We start from the raw sequence: 1,018 nt of genomic DNA, 5'->3' as shown, positions 1-1,018 counted from the left end.
AATCTCAATCTCTTCGCCATCCATCCTTTTGCTACCAATTGGTCCAGTGGTATGAATCTTTGTCTTCTTGACATTGAGCCTCAGTCCATACTGAAGGCTGCAGTCCTTGACCCTCTGCAGTAAGTGCATGAGGTCGTCCTCAGTTTTAGCAAACAAGGTTGTGTCATCTGCATAACGCACATTGTTAATGGATCTTCCACCAGATGGTATATATTTAAGATGGAGGATCAGAGAAAAAGAGGAAGATCTTCCAGCCTATGGATTAGCACAATGCCTGCAACTATGGGCTTAGACATGGTGGAGATCATAAAGATGGAGCAGGAGAGGACAAGATTCAGATATGTTGTTGATATGAACACTATGAGTCCTAGGGTACTTGACAGCTTATTCAATGCTGTTCTTTTGGCTTTTATGGGCATATTTCAATTTTATTCCTGAAAGAAAATATCCAAGGTATTCTAAGGCAGTGTATGAAATTATGTAGGAAGTATCAAAAGAAGATGGAAGGAATACACAGAATCATTGTCCCCAAAGGGAAATTTCAACTTTGAAATGTTTCAGGAAATAGTACATGAACAAGTACAAATAAGACTAAAGAAAGAAAGAAAATTTGCAATGAATCTATTAGCAAAATTAAAGGCCAGGAATTGATGAGCCAATTGAAGGTGGAAATGATCTAATAGATTGTGGAGAGTAGGAAATCACTGAGCAATAACATTAAAATATTATGTCACCTAACAACAACAGCATAAAAGTTAAATTTTGTTAAGGATGATTAAAAAATATGTGGAGGAGCATAAAAACCAAGAACAGTGTGAAATCTAGGTTGGATTTAGAAAAGATCATGGGACAAGGGATCTTATTGCTGGTGTCAGATGAAACTTCACTGAAAAGCAAGATGCCAAAAAGATATTTCTTGGGCTTTATTGACAATTTTCAAGGATTTAATAATGTGGAATATGACAAATTGTGAATAACATAAAGTGGACTAGGGGAGGGGATTCTATAACAATGAAAG

This window comes from Elephantulus edwardii, unplaced genomic scaffold (genome assembly GCF_000299155.1).
Source record: "Elephantulus edwardii isolate Elephantulus edwardi_28Jun2011 unplaced genomic scaffold, EleEdw1.0 scaffold00133, whole genome shotgun sequence".
NCBI lineage: Eukaryota > Metazoa > Chordata > Mammalia > Macroscelidea > Macroscelididae > Elephantulus > Elephantulus edwardii.
Note: the sequence above shows the minus strand (reverse complement) of the source record.